This window comes from Alligator mississippiensis, chromosome 1 (assembly GCF_030867095.1).
Source record: "Alligator mississippiensis isolate rAllMis1 chromosome 1, rAllMis1, whole genome shotgun sequence".
In the NCBI taxonomy this organism is placed as follows: domain Eukaryota; kingdom Metazoa; phylum Chordata; order Crocodylia; family Alligatoridae; genus Alligator; species Alligator mississippiensis.
In genome coordinates, this window is record NC_081824.1 from 397,931,679 (window position 1) to 397,954,067 (window position 22,389).

The following is a 22,389-nucleotide window of genomic DNA, read 5'->3' on the forward strand; positions in this document are numbered from 1 at the left end:
GACCTATGGTAGTTATAATACTGTTGTGAGAAGTGAAAGAAGCTCCATGATGGCAATGAGCATCCCAGAGCCTCCAGCATCTCAGGTAAGTGACTAAGCCACTGAGCTTTGGGGAAAAAGACGGATTGGCGTGCATATACTAGGGGTGTGCGAATTGGGCTGCATTCAATTTGGATTCAACCTGAATCAGGGACAGTTATTTGATTTGTTGATTCGGATTGCTGTCCCTGATTTGATTAGGCCAAATCCAAATCTGAAGATTTGATGCTGATTTGTGGGCAGTGGGGTCCCGCAGGGCTTCTGGCCCATTTCCAGGTCTGATGCCAAGAGCACAGGGGAGCTCCCCATGATGCTGTGGGACACTCCATCTGCCCCAGCATCTCAGCATTCATGAGCTGCCTGGTACCTACAGGTATGTAGAAAAAACATTTAAAGCTGTGTCTATGTCCAAATCACCGAATCTTACCAAATCTCTCTGAATCGATTCGGAGGGTTCTGATTCAGTTCAGAGAGATTAAAGGGTCTCCTGATTCAATTCAGATTCAGAGATTTGGCTGCTGAATCAGACAAAATCTCGACCGAATCAAATCAGGAACCAAAGCTCCACACAGCCCTAATGCATACATGAAGCCCATTTCTGTTCCTGGTTCAAAATGTGGTAGTTACAGGGTTCTGAATACTTCATTTTTAGACATGTAAGGACTATGGCCTCTATTGTGCATGCTCATTTGGTGTGACTGCAAAGTCCCTCTAGTCATTGACATGCATAGGGATATCCAGGAATGGAGTACCCAGATGTGTAAGCACTAAAAATACCCTGTGTGGCTGCATCCGGACAAGTGCAGCCGTGCAGTATGTGGCTCTGCAGGCATGTCTGTGGCACCACATGCTGCATGTTTAGTTGCTCTTTGCACTGCAAGGGAGCAGTATGGTGGATAGGGTTGACTCTTGACTATCCAGGGGTCAAAAGAACTCACAGGGAAAAAAAAGTGGAGCAGCGCATGCAGGGGAAGCATGCACTGCTCAAAACCAGAGCCAAGCCAACCAGAGCCACAGTCCAGCTGTCAGCCAGGCTCAGGGCAGCAGGATCAGCACTACTGCAGTCCTGGGAGGCCTCCAGGACCCTAGGTAAGGCTACTGAGCCTATCCCAGTGCTGGCCTCAGCCTCCCCTAGCCCACCCAGGGTAACTTGCCATGTGCCAAAGTGTGCATGGCACAGGCATTCCAGGGACAACTAGTGTTAGCACAAGATGAAAAAGGATGGTACTCTATGGACTAGAGTTGTGCTTAAGAGGACTTAGGTATGTGGATGCAATTTCCCCTCCCCTCCTCCCCATTCATGTCCCTCCATAATTCATTCATACCTCTTGAATTAAAAGTTTTTCAGGGACTTAAGTAGGGTGGAAAAAATGTTCGCTGATGTACCAAAGTCCTCTTATATGCCTAATAGGTGAAATAGAATCTGCCCCTCTGACCATTTGTGTTCTATTACTATAGAATTCTGAGCACTAAAGCATGACAAGCATTCATCTACCACCGAAGGACACAACAGTGTCCTCAGAAATTCAGGACTAGATAGAAGTGAAGGATAAAGTCTCAAGTGATGTTTATGAGAAATAGGCCTGGGCAAGCTATGTCCAGATTTCATAAGATTATCTCTAAATCCATAGAGAGGCAGACAGAAACTTCTCAGAGCTGACGCAAAGTCAAACTTAGAAAATCTACTTTGGGTAAGAAACAGGTTTATCAACATGGAATACAAGCACTGTATAATAGGAAATTTACCTTTTGGTAAATCACCTAAAAGTGGAATGCTGTCCTTTGAACATAGGTAAAAAAGGTAGCATGCAGCAACACCATCTTCTCAAATTTGCTTTGAATAACAAAATCATCATAATCTATTTGTCCCAGTATCCAAAGATGAGTCTGTATGAATGCTGCTTTAAAAAAAAAAAAGGGGGGGGGGAATCAAAGGATTCATAACAGCTGGCGGTTATCACAATATCACTTCCTGTTTCGGGTGAATACTTGCTGATAGTTTATTTTCTATTAAAATTGAAATTTTGGTTGAATTGAGATAAGTTTGGTTGAACTGAATTGAATTTAAATTCACTAAATAGTTTCCAACAAACAAAAAGGTAAAATTCACATTTAGAAATGTCAAAACTTCATTTTGACAGCTCTCAAAAGAAATGTATCAATTTTTAGAACTTGAGTCACAAAAGAACAAAGGTTCTATTCACAAAAAAACAATAAAGAGGAGGGGCCAGATTCTATTCCACCTATTAGGTGCATAAGTAGACTTAGCAGTGTACTTGGTAACCGTGCTGGTCTGAGACAAAAAGACATACAAGAAACTAGAACTCATGGTTCCAAAATGATACCTTTTATTAGACCAACTGGAAAATGGCAAGAAAATTAAGTGCTGAAGTGGACTGGACTTAAGCACTTAAGTGAAAGTCAAATTCCACCTTGCTCAAGTCCCTTGAAAAACAGTTAATGCAAAAGCTAGCTTTGTGAGTCTCCTTGTTTTTGTTTTTGTTTTTTTCTGTTCAGATTTAATGGTAACATAATGGTGTATTACAAAGATACACTGATGACTTCTTTAGGGACTTGAACAGGATGGAATAGCATCACACTTAGATCCCTAAACATACCTAATAAGTTAAATAATGTGTTCTTTATATCTGATGTTAAGGACATTCACTATGACTGCATGAAACCCAGATTTAAAAATCTGCTTTGCTTGTACCTGCAGAAAATTCTCTCACTTCTCAGAATGTCTGAACTACTACACAGTTGTGTTCTGTCCCCAACAAATCACCTAGAGGAATGAAAGGATGCTGGTTTCCAATTTCTCCTTTCATACTATTTGTCTGGATTTAATAATTCATTTTATTAGAGAAGCTCTTTTGGCTCCTTGTGGATATTAAAGACTCCATTATACTTTTGGTAACAAATAGAAGCTTTCTCCAGGGTCCATTTACCTTCCTAGGGAATTTCCAGAAGGCTCTGTGGATACAACATAATTGGCAGCATAACATGCAGAGTATTTTATACACTACATGCTGCATAATTTTTCATTGTTAATAATATATTCTAGTTTACTAAGAGAAACTTTATCAGAGCACTTGGGAGGAAGGGGGAAGAGGGTTTTACCCAGTATACTACTTTTGCCAAACGATATTCAATAATATAGTTTTTTTTAAAGCTTTTGGGGGGAAAATATATATTTCTGTCCATTTGTTTACCTAATCTGGTCATAAGATAGAATTAGAAAAAGTCTAGTTTTTGGGTTTTTTTGGGGGGGGGGGTTGTAATTGAATATATTATATTGCTCAAACTAAGAAATATTTAATAATTCCACTTACTACATTCCTTCAAGTAAATGAATAGTGATAAAACCATCAACAGCAGTCCAATGTTTGTGCTTTCAAAACATTTAATAATGAAGTCAGAAAGTTGATCATGCATGCTGTGTAGGACTATTCAAATCATTAAGTACAAAAAGTTCAAGTATGGTTTTTGACATTTTTAAATGATTCAGGCAGAATGGATTCACTTTTGGACTAGCAAAATTAGTGTTCTGTGCATTTTAATTATTGTATTTATCTTGGCATTAAATGTTTATTAAATATTGGTTTATACACTTGACATACAGCATTGCAATTAAATAATTTAAAGATCTCAATATTTAAAAGAACATATATGAAAAATAGGGGAAAATATTTTGGGAATTTTAAAAAGCATTTTACTACATTCAATATATCCTTGTAAGAGTACACTGTTGATACAGCTAAAGAAGGGCACTCCCTGGGCAAGTACCTTTACCAATAGACCATTGCTGTAAAAAGTGGGAGGTCCCTCTCTCCTTCTCTGGCATATAATCACAGAGCTGGTTAGCTATGTTAATCTGAAGTCAAGCAGAAGATAGGACAGCATGATACATTAGAAATTAACTGGTTCAGAAAGGTATGATGTTTCGTAAACTGAGACCTTTTTTTAGATGCTACTGATAGCATCTAACAGTGCAGGCCTCTTTGAAGCAGTTAGTCTGTAACATGCCACTCTGCCCTACCTTTCACTTGGCATAGAAAAAATGGGCTGAAAGGGACCTCAAGCGACTATCTGGTCTAATCCTGGTCAAAGTAGCATTATCTCAGTCTATACCATCCCAGATAAGTGTCCTTCTAACCTTGTCTTAAAAACTTCCAGGATGAAAATTCCACAACCTCTCTAGATAATAGTAGTTTCATACTTTCATAATGCTTAGGATCGGAAGGGACCTAAACAGATCATCAGGTCCGATCCCCTGCCCCTGTCAGGAATGGGTGCCATGGCACCCCAGCCAAATATTTATCCAGCCTTCTCCTGAAGACTCGCAAGGTAGGAGAGAGTACTGCCTCACTTGGGAGCCCATTCCAGAGCCTGGCAGCCCTAACTGTAAAGTAATGCCTCCTGATATCCAGGCTGAACCTTCTCTCTAACAATTTGTGGCCATTATTCCTAGTAACCCCTGGTGGTACCCAGGGGAACAGAACCTCCCCCAATTCTCCCTGGCCCTCCCTGGTGATTTTGTAAAGGGTCACCAGATCCCCTCTCAGCCTTCTCTTGTGGAGGCTGAATAGGTTAAGACCCTTTAGCCTCTCCTCATAGGGCCTGCTTCGCTGCCCCTTGACCATGAGTGGCCCTCCTCTGGACCCTCTCAATGCTAGCCACATTCTTCTTGAAGTGTGGTGCCCAGAACTAGATGCAGTACTCAACTGTGGCCTGACCAATGCCATATAGAGCGGAAGGATCACCTCCCTGGATCTGCTTGTGATGCATCTGTAGATGCACAACAAGGTGTGGTTAGCTTTACTGACCGCTTCCTTGCATTGGTGACTCATGTCCATCCTGGAGTCAACAATGACTCCAAGATCCCTTTCTGCCACCGTGTTGACAAGAAGGGTATTTCCCAGCCTATAGGTGTGTTGCTGGTTCCTTCTCCCTAGATGTAGTACCTTGCACTTGTCTGCTTTGAATTTCATCCTATTCTCATCCACCCACTTCTGTAACCTGTCTAGATCTAGCTGGATTCTGTCCCTCCCCTCCAGTGTGCCTATCCTGCCCCACAACTTGGTATCATCAGCGAATTTGGAAAGTGTGCATTCCACACCCACATCCAAATCACTGATAAAGATGTTGAACAGTACAGGCCCCAGGACCAAACCCTGTGGGATTCCACTGCCCATATCCCTCCAGGCCGAAAACAACCCGTCCACCTCCACTCTCTTGGTGCGACCAACTAGCAAGTTTGCCACCCATCTGACCCACCAAGTTTCTTAAAGAGAATATGGTGGGAAACTGTGTCAAAGGCCTTCTTAAAGTCCAAGAAGGTGACATCTACCCTAACACCCTTGTCCAGTGGCTTTATGACCTGATCATAAAAAGAAACTAGGTTAGTCAGGCAGGACCTGCCCTCAATGAATCCATGCTGGTTGCTCCTGAGCATGACCTCCCCTGCTGGGCACTTGCAGATGTTCTCCTTGATAGTTTTCTCAAAGGTCTTCCCAAGGACTGAGGTAAGACTGACTGACCTATAATTACCGGGGTCCTCCTTTCTACTCTTTGTAAATGGACACCACATTGGCTCTTTTCCAAGCCTCTAGTACCTGGCCAGTGCCCCACAAGAGCTCATAGAGCCATACCAGGGTCCCCACTATGACCCCCACCAATTCCCTCAGCACCCTCAGGTGAAGAGCATATGGACCTACTGATTTAAACATGTCCAGCCCCTCCAAAAGTTCCCTAACAAGGTCGCCTCTGACCCTAGGTATGGGAGTGCCTCCCCTGGGTCCTTCTGCAATTCTAGTGGGGAAAATGTCCCAGTCCCTGTTCAGGAATATGGAGGCAAAGAATTAATTAAAGAGGTCAGCTTTTTTGTTTGTCACAATCACCAGACTGCCAAGCCCATCCTATAGGGTACCCGCATTACTTGGTGCCTTCTTTTTACTTCCTATGTATTTGAAAAAGGACATTTTACTATCCTTAATTCTGGTTTCTATCCCTAGCTCCATCTCAGCCTTGGCCTTCCTGACCACCTTCCTGCAGTCCCAAGCAACAGAGGTGTAATCCTCCTTGGTGATAGCCCCTTGCTTCCACTGTTTGTACGTCTCCTTTTTTGCCCTCAGGCATCCCTGGATGCCTTTGCTAAGCCATGGGGGCTTCTTAGCACTCCTACCCCTTTTGGTGCACAAAGGGACTGACTCCCTTTGAGCTCGGAGGATCGTCTCCTTGAGGAACAACCACCTGTCTTGGACTCCCATCTCATTGAAGCTCTGAGACCCCAATGCCTCTCCTATTAACCTTCTTAGCTTACAGAAGTCAGCCCTTCTGAAGTCAAGGACCTCTGCCTTGCTGCTTGCTTTCACCACCCTGCGCTGTATAATAAATTCCAGCAGGCAATGATCATTGTTGCCCAGGTGGTCAAGTACCTGCAGACCCCTCTCCACGTTGTGGCTTGTAGCAAGGACCAAGTCCAGCAAGGCACTTCTCCTGGTGGGACTATGAACCTCCTGGTTTAGGTGAAGGTCCTGTATCCTGGCAAAGAAGCTAAGTGAACAGTTGTACCTGGCTGACTGCTCCTTCCAGCAGATGTCTGGGTAGTTTAGGTCACCCATAATAACCACATCCCTTGACTTTACAGCCTCCGTGAGCTGACCTGAGAGTTCCAAGTCCAGCTCGTCCCCCTGGTGAGTCGGTCTGTAGTAGACTTCCACTATCAAGTCCCTTTCCCCATGCCTCCCTTGTATTCTTACCTGGAGTGCCTAATTTTGCCCCTTCTCTGACCCCATCTTGATCATTGAGGATGTGTATTTGCTCTTTGATGTATAGCGCTACACACCGACTCCCTTTCCCCTGCTCTGTCTCACCTGTACAGCCTGTATTCCTGGATGTCCACTGCCCAGTCATGGGTAGAATCCCACCAGGTTTCTGTGAGCTCCACTAGGTCTGGGTTTTTGCTAGGTAGCAGAAGGGTGAGTTCCTCCTGCTTATTCCCCATGCTTTGAGCATTTGTGTAGAGGCATTTGAGGCCTCCTGTAGGTGTCCATGATGCCCCCTTATTCGTAAGTCTGCCCTGGCCCCTGTCACTTACCTGAGTACTACCTGTTCCAATGCTTAACTACTAGGACTGTGTGAAGCTTTGGTAGCCAATTTGATTTGGAGACCAATTAAAAGTTCTGAATTGAATTGAAAGCCTCCAAAACAATTTGGAAAAGATTCAGCACTGATTCAGAGATTTGGACATAGACTAAGCAGACAGCAGTCCTCATCAGCGCTGGGACTGGGGACTCTGCTCTGCCACCATTTGTCTAGCCAGGGCCAGGGGGCACGGGATGCAGGTGCGGCACTGCTGGGAGTGGGAGCTATGGCCTGCTGCCACTTGTCCAGCTGGGTGGGGGTGCGGGCATGATGCAGGTGTGGCTTGCTCTGGTCTGAAAGGAGTTAGCCTCCCAGAGCTCAGCCTGGCCCAGCCCACTCCATGCAGATCTAGGGGCACACACCCGCTCCCATACCCTCCCAGACTGGCGGTGCATGGCAATGTGCAGTGGTTGGAACCCCCCCAGTCTCATGCCCCCCCACCTTGGCTGGGCAGTTTGTCCAAGGCCCTAACTCAAATCCCTCCCTCACTGTGGGGGCATTGATCTGCCCCCCACTGTGCCCTTTCCCTTCCCCCTCCACACACCACAACAGACTCCCCAGCTGGAGGCAGCTGTGTCTAGCATGGTGAGGACTGCTGCCTGTTTACCCTATGGCCCAATCTCCATAGTGGTGCTGGGTCTGATTCAACCGAATTGCATTGGGACAGTGATTCAAATCACTGAATCAAATCGTTGTCCCTCCAAGTAGGCCCAAAATCTGAAGTGAATATTTGCCACTTTACACAGACCTATTCCTATTAAGTACCCAGTGTGAGAAAGTTCTTCCTAATATCCAACCTAAATTTCCCTTTTTGCCACTTACTCCTTTTTCTGCCCCTTAGAACTACACAGACTAGACTGTCACCATCCTATTTACAAACAACCTTCAGGTATTTGAGAACTGTTATCAAATCCTCCCTCATCCCAATTCTTTCTCCAACCTTTCCCCATATGTTATGTTTTCTCTAATTATTTTTGTTAGTGCCCACTGGACTGTTCATGATATTTCTTGAAATGTTACCAAAAGTGGGCACAGTACCCTGGATAAGATATTCCAAAACATTCACTTACTTTGCTTTACAAGTAACAGTTCAGTTCACTGTCCAATGTGCAAGTGACCTTCTTGGAACCAGGGCACACTGTTGACTCAGATTCAGTTTACAGCCCACTTTGACTTCCATACCATTTTCTGCAGTACTGAACCCAAGCCAGTTACCATACATGACTATCCCATCCTACATGCAAGATTTTGCATACGTACATATTGAATTTCATTTGAAATTCCAGGCAGACCCCTAGGGAATCCCATACTATACCTCCTCCCAGTTAGACCGTAGATGACTACTCTGTGTGCATGATGATCCAACCAGTTAAAAATATAATTTATTTAATCTAGATTTATTTCCTTAGTTTACTAATGAGCAGTGATCCTAGTTTTCTCTGATTAAAAAAAAAAAAAAATCTCCAATTTTTGGATTTAAAAAAAGTAACCCAAAATCCACATTTTTCTGTGATTAAAATGAAACAACACTAATATATATTTATTTATCACTAATGAATATCTATATATTAGTGGTTTCATTTTAATCATGGAAAATATGGATTTGGGGTAACTTTTTAAATCTGAAATTGGGATTTTTCTTTTTTAAATCAGAATAAACCAGGATCCCTGCTAATGAGAATGTCGTGGGAGACTATGACAAAAGCTTTCCTACTATTCCAATATATTCTATCCACTGCTCACAGAGCATTTACTGCTGAGCATGCTCAGAGGCAAGCATAGTAGTGGAAGTGGAAAGATGTACAAATGTGAAAGTAGCACATAGAAGCCTTTAAATACGCTAAGATTTGGGTCATTGTGGTTTTGTGACAATGGCTTGTTTTAATGATATGTGGACTTGTGCATCACCGGGGGCTACTCTAAGGGAAATTCTAAAAGACTCCATTTGTTGAAGGTGGATCATCTGAATATTTACTGGTAGGAAAGATAATTTAGCTCACATAGTGGATATATGCAGCTTCTGCCCCTCCCTTTATCTGTCACAAGAACAGCAGAAGTCGCAAAAGCATGTCAGGGCATTTGGGCATCATAAGTAGTGTGTATTGTGTGTAGTTGTTTGAGAGTACATTTATCTAGGTTAAAACAAATGACTTGCGGTACAGCTCCTACCTGTTTTCAGATTCACTCTAAAATCAGGAAGATATAACTGTATCCTTAATAATCCATTCTAATCTAAAGTGATGAGAGAAAGCTGACCCACCTTCCCCCTAAAAAATCTTGGCCACATTGTGACTTCTTTGTTTTATATATGTAACCATAGTAATGAGTACATTAAAGGTACCCAAGGCAAACAAATAATGATACAATCAATGAAGTAGAAAACTTCTGGGACACAATGTGATGTCTCCAGAGGAGCAGGCCTAAGAGGTAGGCTGAAGCTCAGCAAAAAATATCAGCTGATTCTGCAAAATAAACATCCCACATATCTGGGCCTGGTTAACTGTGCAATTAAAATATAATGCTTTGGGGGGTCTTTTTGGACAGAACAAGTTGGGTTGCAATTGATATCTGATGATAGTTTGAAAAAACCTTTCTGATCTTATGGATTTTTATCATATTTAATAGCACCATTTGCGGTACATGCAGAGCTTAAAAAAATCAGGGATTTTTATTTATGACTCTCAATAGATTTTATTAGCTGCGTTTTTAAAGGAGGATGGCCTAAAACATTATCGTATTGTATATCCATGCCCAGAATGCCCATCATATACAGGACTGGGGAATTCTGGAGGCAAAGTAAATAAAATTTGATAATGTAACTTGAACAAATTACTGTACACATTTAGTAGGCTTTGTTTAGTGTTATTTATATATGAATATACAGAATGGAACAGATTATTGGAGGAGACCCTGAGCAATGTGCTCACTGTAGAAATGAGAATTTTGCCATCAGCTTCACTGAGCCTGTGTTTCATAAAAGATATCGTAAATTAGTAGTATAAATTAATGTTTTCTCAGAGACAATTATTGTGAACAACAAAATGGATTGGAGTTCTGAATGAAATTAATCATTAATATGAAGAAAACCTATAAATGATGCTAATATGTCTTATGAGTTGATACATTTTTGAACTGATATCCTCCATGTCATGCGCATCATCTAGCAGTGTGAAGATATAGGTTTTTTGATGGCCTATATGGAACACACTAATTATGGTTCCATGTGACAAACATTATTTATTACCTGAAATGTCATAAGACAATGCAATCTTAATACCATTTCTTCTATGAGTTACTGTGACAATGTGTCATTATTTACACTAGAAATAGTGACTTGAAGTAGTTAAACCAATCATGAGCTCTCATGGGAAATAGTATGAGATCTTTTAAAAATGGAATAAATAACCTCTGTCAAACTATACCTCATGCTTTCTAGAAGCAGTGGTTGTACAATTTTAAGGAATTATGAGTGCATCTACATTTTAGTGACAGGTCTATGTAAGATAAAGGTCAAATGAAATGTATAGCAAGCGACAATATGTCATTTAATGCATAAGCAGTTTTCTAAAACATAACAGTCATTTAAATCAGGTTACTGCATTGTGGCCAAAAGGTCTCTCTTTCAACTAGGGCATTGTTTAGCTAGATGATCTACAAAGTAAATTAACATCCAACCAAGGTGTTTGACCAAGGAGAGGAAGAAAAGTGGTGGGGAGGAGAGATGAAGATAGCGATGATAAAACGATGTTGTCCCAACTGTTGTTTGTTCAGCCTAGCCATCATTACTTGTCTGTTCCCCCACTAAATTTAGAATAGGAGCTATCTATCTGAAATCAGTGCGTGTTAACTGTCAAGACTGTGTGTAGGTTTTACATTGTCATCCATCCTCAATATACTACAAGATAAAGTTCTTTTGTCACCCTGCTGAAGTTTTGTTGCCAGAGCCTTGCCATGCTTGGCTAGCACTGTTCAGGAGGATATAACTAACCAACATTAATGAGGTGTTAAGTAAGATCTTACTATGGATGTTGAGTCTAAAAATGACTATCTTTCTATGAGGTATTATTTTTGCTATTTTTTTTACTAAATTTGAATTGCTGCCCAGGACACAGGCTACACATACATGTGCATATGTGCAGCAAAATATGTATGTCTGTACATGTGTTCAATATCTGGAAACATCAAATATCTATAAAAGGAAGGTAAAATAACTACTTTATCTACTCTTTATCACTGAATGAAACTAGACAGTAAATTATACTTAATTGTAATAAATTTTAGTTACATAGGTAAGCCCCCAAATCCAAAACATTTCAAAGGAACAGCAGTTGTTGTATTGAACAGAATGATAATCTTTCTAAAGTTATATTTTGTGGCTAATATTGAATATTTCACAGGAAGATTTAAGTCACCCATCCACAAAACAATTTTACTGCAATGTCTCCTAATTGCTGGTCAGTTTATATTCTGAAAAGTAATCGACTGACTTTGTGATTTTATCTCATCCCATTCTCTTTTAAAAAAAAATATATAGAGCATAATCCCTCCAGTTGCTTTTTGCTGCTATATTTATCAGTCATCAAGCAGCTGTTTTAAGACAATGACGGCCAAGTTTTGGAAGTGCTACACAACCAAAGGCAAGTTGAAATCCTAAATCAATCCCATCATGGAGTGCTTAGTACTTGTTCCAAACCAGGATTTAGTGAAACAACATAGGGAGACAAAGACAGGTGCAGAAGGCTGTATTAGGACTGTCAAGTTTTGATAATGTATAAGTGTACTTTTATTTGGTTAAGAGTAATTATGAGGTAGAATGGTCTGTGAGTTTGGGCATGATTTGTCAGCAGTTGTAGTTTAATGGTTATAGCATGCAAGAGAATAAAAGGAGAATAAGACCATTTTGAAAGGGGCCTTTGTAGATATTTTGGCTGATATTCCTCTGGGTACATAAGTGCCAGAAATATCCTGTAGACACCTAAAAATGACTACTTACACAAAATGAGAGGAGTAGAATGTCACCCTTATAGTATACAATATTTATTCCTGATTCACTTCCATTAACATTTCCTGATTGTTGTAGAACTTCACTCCTATTTGAGGCCTTATATTACATATTTTACCAATTCAGTATACCAGTAGAACATAGCACACATTGTAAGAAAAAAAAAAAAAAAAGAACACAGCATAGAGTACTCATAAACAGAATGAAATAACATATGGATGTTTGACTATAAAGCAGCAGGTGAGGTGTACTTGAAATACATTTGTAATATGTGGATCATATTGGAGTAGTAGACAACTGTCAATTCTCTAGATCATAGTGTACATGCAAGAGGTCTTGTCAGACACCTGATGAATCCATGTATGGCTGACAATCCCAATTTAAGAGCAACACAGCTTGTTACAAGTTTCAGAGATCCATATGTTGTCTAAGTTGGAGTTCAAATTTATAGCATGCTGCTTTCTTTTGTTTTTTGTTTTGATTCCATCCTCTGGATCAAAGCCACTTCATGTTGAGCTGCACCCAGTGCTAGATGTTCCCTCCAGGTCAGATGGGATTCTACATGCTCCTTCCAGTGTTCTGCGATGTTGAATGACTTCATATCATTTTGGCACATGGTATGGTACTGCTACAAAGGGCAACCCTGTATCTATGTCAGCTGAACTCAACTCACTAAGGAGGGCCAGCTGAGCCTGAGCCCCTTTCCCCTGATTGGTTCTGGGGCTGTTTTTAAGGAACTCCTGAAGCAGCAGATTCCTACTGCACAGTGTTCTGGCTTCAGTCCTTGAGTAGCTCCTGCCTCCCTCCCTGGTTCCTGCCCCAGAACCCATGACTCTTGGGTACATGGTCCTTTGGACTTTAGAATCCAAGTTGATGTTGGCTTGCTTCTTAACCTCTGATTCTGCTAAATGCTCTGGCTCAATGTTTGAACTTTGGCTTGCTCTCTGAACCCAGATTCTGGTTAATCCTCTTGCTTGGTGCTCAGTTTCTGACTTCAGGTCTCTACCCCTTGTTTGAAATTTGGATCTGCCCTGTGTTGTTCCAACTGAAGCTTATCTCTGCAGTACCTGGTTTACCCCCACCAGCTCTACCCACTAAGCCTGATACCTCTGTGGATCATGATGAGGCTATACAGCATTTTCATTTCCAACAAGGACTCCAGGGGAATATCAAGAAGAAACTGGTTTGGTTGAAGTTCCAGGAACCCTGCATGGGCTTATCAACCTCTGCGTTAAAACTGATGTCCTCCTGACTGAATATCAGCAAGGAGAAAGCAGGTCTCACCCTAGCACCTAGGACCTACCAGAAGGATCTGTGTTGTCACCAGAGTATCCTGTGGAGACAAAAAAGGAGAGGATCTCCCTTGAGGAAAAGGCATGTTAGCATTCAGGAGATCTCTGCCCCTACTGTGGGGCATTTTGCCCAGATCTATCCCCAAAAAGGAATTCCCAGTTTGTTGTTGGTAAACCATGCAGTGCAGCCTGAGCAGGTTGGGTCAGCTTAATACCCCTCACCCAACTCTCTGACTTTTGCTAAAATCTCCACCACCAAAAGAGAACCAAATTAACCTTTCCTAGTTCCCCCTGTATCAGTATCATCCAGCCATGGCTGGCATCTCCCAGCCAGCCTTCCTAGATATAGGGACCTCACAGAACTTTATATGTACAGTATTTGATGCATAGCATCAGTTTTTAATTGGGTCAAAATATACCCCAGACAAAGTGGAGTTGGTGAAGACATCCACCCTTTCCTAGGGCCCTGTCACCAAGAAAATGTTTTTTTTAGAAGGTAGATAAGTGGATACTGGGAGCTGACTGTGAAGTAGTGCCTCCTGATGTCTAGCCTGAATCTGCTTTGTCAACTTATGGCCGTTGTTCCTTGTTACTCCCGGTAGTGCTCAGGGGAACAGAGACTCTCCCATTGCCTTCTGGTCCCCCTTAGCAGGTTTATAGGTGTATTTACTGTTTCTCTCAACTGGAACCCAAGGTCTTGAAGGAATTCATCTCTGAGAACTTTTGAAAAGAGTTTATTCAGCCTTCCATGTCAGCAGTCAGGTCTCCACTTTTCTTTGTGACCAAGAAGAATAGTTCAGTTTGTCCTTGCATAGATTGTGGAACACTAAATAAAATTAGCAACCAGAACTGCTACCTACGCCCATTAATTCAGGAACTACTGGCCCGGCTTCACTTTGACAAAATATTTACTAATCTGGACCTCCGGCAGAGACCTTAGTTTCATTCATGAGGGTGACATATGGAGGACCATCTTCTGGTCACAATACATTCATTTCAAATATCTGGTGATGCCTTTTGGGCTTTATAGTGAGCACACATTTCAGCACTTTCTAAATGACATCTTTAAGGGTATCCTAGACCAGTTCATGATAGTTCATGATACCTAGATGATATTTTAATATTCTTTGAGACTCTAGACCACCTTGAACATTGTGTTTCAGTTGTGCTGGGGTGACTAAGAAACCATAGTCTGTATACCAAACTAGAAAAGTTAGAATTCAATAAAACAACCATTGAATTTCTAGGATATGTAATCACCAGGAATCTTGGTTTTCCTTGATAAAAATCACACATTCTCCGATTAAACCCCCCAAATCCATAATTAAAATGATAGGCCACTATATATATATATATATATATATATATATATATATATCAGTTAAATACAATGTTTTCTTGAAATATTTATGAATTTAAAGCAAAATGGAAGCCTTCCAGTGCCTCCATCACTATAATAAAATAAATTCTAAAGCCCAGTGGGAGGTATTCCCTGGCCACAGAGCAGCAGCGAGGGAGACAACCCTATTCCACCACCCCTGCTGCTCCAGGGCAGGCAGGGGATGCCTCACCAGGGCAGCACAGAGTTTGCAACAGCAACAAGCTTTCCCATGTGGCCCTGCTCTGTCTGTAGTGCTGAGTCACACTTGCTGGGCTGTGGAGCCCATACGGGAGGGTAGTAGGGTGGTGAGTCAAAGCCCACAACAGGCAGACTGCACCTGCTATGCCACACATGCAGATCTGGGGGACACGGGTCCTCTCTGCCCCCTTGGGAGTGCATGTAGCAGTGAAGAGTTGGCCCTACCCCAGATGAGCTTCCCACAGCCCTCTCCCTCTCCCGCAGGGTCTCTGTGGCCATGCATTCTGGCCCCAGGCCCCAAGCTCTATGAACCCTACATCTGGGTAGCAGCACCCACCCCAGCCCTGCCCAACTCCCTCCTTCCTTATCGGGGCCTCAATCCCCCCCAGGCCAGACTCACCTGTGCAAGCTGATCTCCAAGCTGTCTGGCTGTCACGTGCATATACATGCACGTGGTTCCCCCTGCCTGACCACCCTCCTCCCACACTCTGCCAGCCTGCAGAGAGCTCTTTGCAAAAGTGTAAAATCCATGGGTTTCTATGTTAAAATGAAAAATCCATGTTTTCCAGTGGGTAGAAGGGAAATCTGCATTTTCCTCCATTTTTCCTTAGGAAATGGAAAACCTGGATCCCTAGTAATCACACAGTAAGGGACCCAAGGAAAGTCTATGCCATCCTAGACTGGTAACTCCCAAAGGATGTCCATGAGATTCAAGGCTTCTTTGGCTTCCTCTGGATCTAAAGACAGTTCATCAAAGGTTTATTTAAGCAGGTGACGCCAATTACTGTAATCACCTCACTTGGACCCCAGAGGCCCAGGCTTCTGAGTGGCTTAAACAGGCGACCTCTCCTTCCTTTGTGACCTCCGCCTTATCCCCCACCTTAATGCATCCAGACCCTGCATGGCTGTTCCTCGTGGAGACAAGGGCTATATTGGCCCAACCATCAGGCCCACAGGGATTTCCCCAACTGTGTGCCTTCTTCTCTAGGAAGCTGACCCCTGCCAAACACAGTTATAGTATCCTGGATCAAGAACTCCTAACTATCGAGGCAGCATTTGAAGAATGGCAGCACCACTTATAAAGGGCTTTGTTTCTGGTCCAGGTACTAATAGGTCATAAAAATTTTGAATACCTGCAAACATCACAGATTCTAAACCAAAAACAGACCTATTGGTCTCTGTTCTTTACCCAGTTTAATTTCACCATCGCCCACCTCCCTGGCCCCAAGAACAGTAAGGCAAAGAAGATGAATACCTCCCAAAGACCTGTCCCAAATAAGATGAATACCTCAAACCCCAGTCTGGTACTTACAACAAAATTCTGGTTACAAGGAATCCCCTTTACCAGGACCACCAACTTAGGTCAATGATCTAGTAGTAAAAACACTCTGTTCCATGATTCTCCAAGATCCATTTATTTCATGGGTCTGAAAGGACTTGGAAAGAGAGGGACCAGTTCTGAAGTCAAGTGCCCAGTCCAATGATGGACTTCTTTTTGTACGAAGTGCATCTGTATCCCAGAAGGAGAACTAGAGATTGAAGTCCTCCATCAGTGCCATGACTTGTGGGTCACTTCAGTGCCATGCAGTAACATGATTTGTGAGTCACTTCAGTCTTATCAAAACAACAGCCTGGTCCTCCAAACATTCTCGTGGCTCCAACTTTGGCAGAGCTACATCACCTCAAGAATCAAGGAAGCTTTGACAACATAAGATTAGGCTAGTGTGCCAGTTTTTTCTGGACCTGCATTTGAAACACTTTGGTTTATTTTCAGGGTTTTTAAATTTGAATAAATATTTTCTTTAAGGAAGAAAATAAACATTTTGAAAAAAGGAAGCTAACATTTATGCAAACTCTACTTAGATTTCATCCCTTTTCCTTTATAATCATAACTGATTGGTAATTTTGCAATATTAAGATGTCTTTCTGTCTCATCAGCTGCAGAAATTCTCCTTTTATACCTCAGTAGTTTTTAATTTCACTATTTCAATTTCCTAAATTGCATTTAATTTAGCAATGTCCTGTATTGTTTACTGTTCATATGCCCTCTGTTAACTTTTCTGTTTAGTAATTTTTTTTTTCCCTCTCCTTTTTTTTTTTTCTCCTGTTTTCATTTGGCTTGTTTCAACCTTGAAGAAAGCAAAGCATTTGGCCAAATATTGTTTTATCAGTCAATGCTAGGTTGTTCTCACCATTTTTCTTCATGGAATGAATGACCAGAATGGCTGCACTGTATTTGTTTTAACTCTTCATATGTACAACCATTACACTTACATTTGTAAAAAATATCTAATTCCTTGTGTGCAGGAACAAGTAAAATGATTAAAAAGACATCTCCTATAAAGGACATCTCCTTACTCCAGTTCTTGCCTGTAAGTATATATATGGTACTTGCTCGCTGTTTGAAGGCAGCCATCAGCTTACTTATAATTTATTTTCATAGCATATGTTCATCAGAGGTTCAAAATGGATTTGACTAAAAGTCTTCTATTGAAAATGTTAGTCTTGTTTTCTCCTATTGATACAGCATTTTTTAATACATTGTTGTAAGAGTCTGTGAGTGCAGATGCTGTGGTTGTTTTTTGTTTGCTTGTTTCGAAAGGACTGAACAAAATTATGGCCAATTTTAACCCATATGCTGGGACAGCAGTAACTGAATATCATGAGGTTGATTTTCTGGATCCAATTTTTTCTGATGGTGTGCACAGCTCAGTAGTGGAAATCTGTTACAGATTATGTAGAATATTAATAGTTACTGGACCATATTCATTCTCATTTAATTTCATTGCTGTCATAGTGTACTGAATATGTCTAAAATATGTTTAAAGAAACTGCACTGTTTGCATAACCATTAAGAATAAAAGAAACATACTTGAATCTACAAAACTACTATCAAATCCAGTACAGGACAACCCCTGTAGTTACCCCTGTAGGCACCAGGAGAAAAGTTCATCAAAAGAGGGTGTTTTCTGTAATCAATGTGTTGTATATAAGTAATGAAAACAAGAGTTCCTGCTGTCAGGTTTGTTAAAAGCCAGGAGTAATTTAACATTACTTGACTTCATGGAAACATAATTAGCCCAAGTATCCAACTAAGAGTAACACAGATATGTGTGCACACAACAAGTGGTTCCTTTAATGCAATATTAAAGCTCTAACCCAAATCAACAGAAGGATGGATATAAAGGTGCTTATCTCCCCTGCCTTCTGACATAAAGTAAATACCTTTCCCAACATTTTTTGGTGCAGACTTATACAAGTCAGTGTGCACCATCTCTCAGTTGGCCTAACTGTAAATATTTTACAAATATGAATTAAGTTGAGCAATGTAGTGAGGAAGTATTTAAACATAATGAAGAAAACCTAGAAGTTCTTTCATAGGACCTTTTACTATGGCACACAGCTCTTTACTTAGAATGAAAATGTATATCAAAAACTACTGTAAATGGAAGTATGTTGAATGGTAAGTACCATTTTTTTTTCCTTTTCTGCAAAAGAGAGAAATACATAAAACAATTTTGTAAAGTTTTATGAAATTGATGATACAGAACAGTGTTGGGGGATCAAATTCATTCAGTTCATGCATATTATTTACACTTAAAAAAAGTTATACCCCTAAACCTGTAATTATGTACTGAAATGAGTGATCATTTTTAGAGGTTTTAGTTTTACTAACTTAAACCAGGGGCAGATCCATACAGAGTACAGCGGTGCACCTGCATCCTGACCGCATGGCATGAGAAGCAGATAGGGAGATTTTAAGTCCCTGAAGCAAGTAAGAATTCCCGCTCTCCCTTCCAAGCTCAGAATCACATTCCCTCTGCTTCATTTCCCCATCTTCTGCTTGGTGCTGCCTCTGGATCCAGATGTGCAGAGAGAGATGGAACTCCTGTGTCTCTCTAGCTGGACTGTGCATCTGGGCAGGAGGCAGCAATGGAGTGCCAGTAGGTGGGAAGGTTCAGACTCCCTGACTAGTCCCTATGGGTATTCCCCACCAGCCCAGGAACAGGTATGGGTAGAGGGAACCTGCCCACCCACCTCTGCCACCACTATCCTGGACTGACTACAGCCCCTTACACAGCCTGAATAGTGTAGCTCGGGAGCTTCCCTCACCCCAGGGACAGCAGGGATAATGACAGCAGCATTTGGGGGAACAATGTGGAGTGGAGAGGAACAGGAAAGGGAAGCTGGGAAATTCTACCCTGCTGTAGGGACTTTAAAACATCCCCAACTGTTGCTGCTTATCTTGGTAGGATGGGAGGAGGTTGGGAGCAGGGGATGCAGGCACCCCTGCAGTGCCAGTCACTGCTCCTGCATTGCCCTTTGTAAACTTCTGGATTCTTTTCTGGCTCAAACTGATCTTGGTGAGTGCTGCCTGTACTCAGCATTTTAAAATCTCAGCATCTCTTTTGATACTTGCATTTTGGTAATGAAACTGTTGTTACTTTTGATGATGAGTGTTGGTATCAGTTCAAAAGAAAAAAAGTGTTTTTCACAATATCTAACATTTTAAACAGACAAAAGGGAGGAAGAGGGGCTCTTTAGGCCCCCTCTACACATTACAGATATCAAACAATTTACTGGTTAATTGTGCAGCTACCTTGAGACAAAATACATGTGCAAAGTAGTTATCACAGGATAAAAAGCTCAAACCAGCTATATAGTTAGACCTTGAAAATATGCACTAACTTTATAGCTGGTTGCTATCCAGCTTTAATTTGTACATGTAGTCGGGTTTCCCCTGCAGCTGGGAGCCCGTCAGCTAAGAGGGCTCCCAGCCACAGAAGTGCAGTGGCTGAGCCCAGGGGATTGCAGCTCAGCCACGATCCCCAAGGCTTGGGAGTGCAAGAAACTCCGTGGCCCAAATGGGGCTCTTGTTCCAGGCTGTGGCTGAGGCACAGCTGGAGCCCAGAGATGGTGCTCTGGGTCCCAGCTGTGAATGGGAAATTAGGGGCTCCCAGCAAAGGGTGCCTGCTTCTTGCTGACACAGGAGGATCCCTATGAGGCTTCCCCTACACTGGCGATAGAGTGATTGGATCTAATGCACGATTCCACATTGAGTGAATCACACATTAGATCCAATCATACCTGTATGTTTAGAAGGAGCCTCATAGACTATCTGATTCAGAGAGACATAAGCTTTTGCAAGCAACATCTTACTGAGTCAAATATTCTTTGAATTATTTAGTCTATAAGGTGCCACTCTGCCCTGAATTCTGTCTGACTGAAAACGAACGTGGTTAACTACCTCTCTTTTAATTTTGAAGTTATTTTTTATGGAACCACATAACTGTTATTCAAATCTTGCCTCATTTCAATATTTGCAGCGTGAAGTTCAGAATATTTTCTAGTGCTCCTTCAAAAGAGTTAGTACAAAGAAAAAAAGCTTCTAATTTTTTCATTAATTTGCCCACCCCTCAAAGTCAGTATACAGATTTAAAACATTACTCTTCGGGCTTGGTAGCACTTTATATTTACTTTTTGTACAGGCATATATGACAACATGAGATACTACAAAGTGGAGAACCAGTTTTTGATTGCTGACCGTGTTACAATATACTCCCAAACAGAAAACCATCCCACATAGTTGAATTCTAGATTTGAAAGGAGCCATATTTCATTTTTAGACCCCGATAAGTATTCATATAAAAGATAAAATTCAAGTTTGCTGCTTGAATTTAAATGTTGTTTTCCTAATGCTTTGTTTGATGCTATGGTGAACCAGAAAAGAACAAATTATATGCAGTCTGTATCACCTTCCATGGTCTGAAAATTTAAAAAAAAGAAGGGCTACATCAATTCAGTATCTGATGACACAATCTTTCATTTAATAGGAATGGGAGTGAATTGGCTTGTCCATATTAAATAGTGGCTTCAATTGAGTTTCACTACATATTGCCTATTTGGTAGTAGATAAATGCATGTAAATTTTCAATGCCTTTCATGCATTCTGCATACAAATTTATTTAAAAATAAATAAAACCTACTAGCCAAATCTTGACACACTTAAACAGATACAAAAGACCCTAAGTTACACTGCAGTTCTAACTTGAAGAAAACAGAGGGCGCACAAAAAGCACAGAAAAATGCCAGCAATGTTAATTTGACCACTGCATAATTGTTTCAATGCACTCATGTCCTAGTCACCAGAATAGCATGTTCCTGAAATAACCACTAGCAAAATATTAACTAGTTAAAGTATTTGAATATTTGTAATAGAAATACAAATGGAGGTTTTGCAGATCCAGTGCTTCCACTTGGGCAGAACCCTGCATGTGTGGAGAAATTCTTGTGGTTTAATGCAGAGATTTATGCATATGGAACAGTTAATAGGTGTAGAGCTTGAGGTGTTCCTTTATTCCCATGTACATCTATAAGTATTCTTCAATTGCTGAAATACCGATAGTAACCTTTGAAAGACAGAGGCTCGTTGGAAGATGTCCTGAGGGCCTTGAATAAAGTTCTCTTCTGAGACAGATAGCAGTTTTTTATTACTTGCTCAGGGAATTTGCATTTTATTTTACATTGTATCAGGTTTCTGAAGTTTTATAAGATCAAGTTTGTAGCCCTATATTACCCACTAAGCATTTAAAGCATACCAGAATTCTAGAAAAATGCACTGAAAAGCCTAATAACTTGTCCACATCTCTTTCAGAATCATCTACACAAGGTGGTGAGGTGGTGATAGTTTTCTAATCTAGAGCAGGGGGTTCCAAAGTTTTTGTGCTGCGGTCTGGCAAACCATGGCCCAGAAGTGGCCGCAGCCCAGGAAACTGCAGCCCAGCAGTCACAGCCGACCATAGCAGGAATTTCTGGCCAGAAGACAGGTAAGGATACATCCACCCCACCCCCTGGGTGGGGGGATAGGCCAAACCCTGTGCTGCCGTGGGCCATGCAGAAGGAGCCACAGCCTCTCTGCCTGGCTCTGTGGGGCCGTAGCTTGCCAGTCTGTGGCCACTTCTGGTCCAGGAGCCAACCGTGCTGTGGACTGGCAGTTGACCCGCCATGGCCCAGCGCTGGGCCACAGCCCGGGGATTGAGAACCCCTGGTTTAGAGGATAACTTTCCCCACTTACTTCTTGTGATGAATAGAGCTTATCCTTTGCTCACAGCCCTCAAAGAATAATCTGTTGGGGTGACATGGGGGTGAGGTGTTACAGGTAGTACGTGCTGACCCTAGGGAATGTTAGGCTGTGTGAGCACAGGCTGTGAGCAGTCACACCTTAATGTCTCTGATGTACACTGCTCAGACCTGCTGCTGGAAGGCTGTGGATCAGGGGCATGGATGGGAGCTTCCAAGTCTGCTCTGTGCTTGCCCTGCTCACCAGCTCT